Below are 288 nucleotides of genomic sequence, written 5' to 3'. Positions count from 1 at the left end.
GGTAGTTTGTGGCTTCTGTTGTTGCTGCTGCTGCTGCTGCTGTAGTATACGCCTTCTGCTGCTGCTGCTGCTGCTGCTGCTGCTGCTGCTGCTGCTGTCTTTAGCCGGCAGCAGTGTGCTGCTGTTTTTTTTAGTATCATAGAAATAAAATTATTTATCTTCGCCTCTCACAAACAAAAAAAAATATAAAATATAATTTATTAATTTAAATATATATTAATTATAATTTATTTAATTTATTTTTTTTTATTTTTTTTTATTTTTTTTTATTTTTTTTTTTTTGCTGCT

Source organism: Eimeria mitis, genomic scaffold (assembly GCF_000499745.2).
Source record: "Eimeria mitis Houghton genomic scaffold, Emh_scaff5519, whole genome shotgun sequence".
Classification (NCBI taxonomy): Eukaryota; Apicomplexa; class Conoidasida; order Eucoccidiorida; family Eimeriidae; genus Eimeria; species Eimeria mitis.
The sequence above is the reverse complement of the archived record's forward strand: the minus strand, read 5'-3'. Positions refer to the sequence as shown.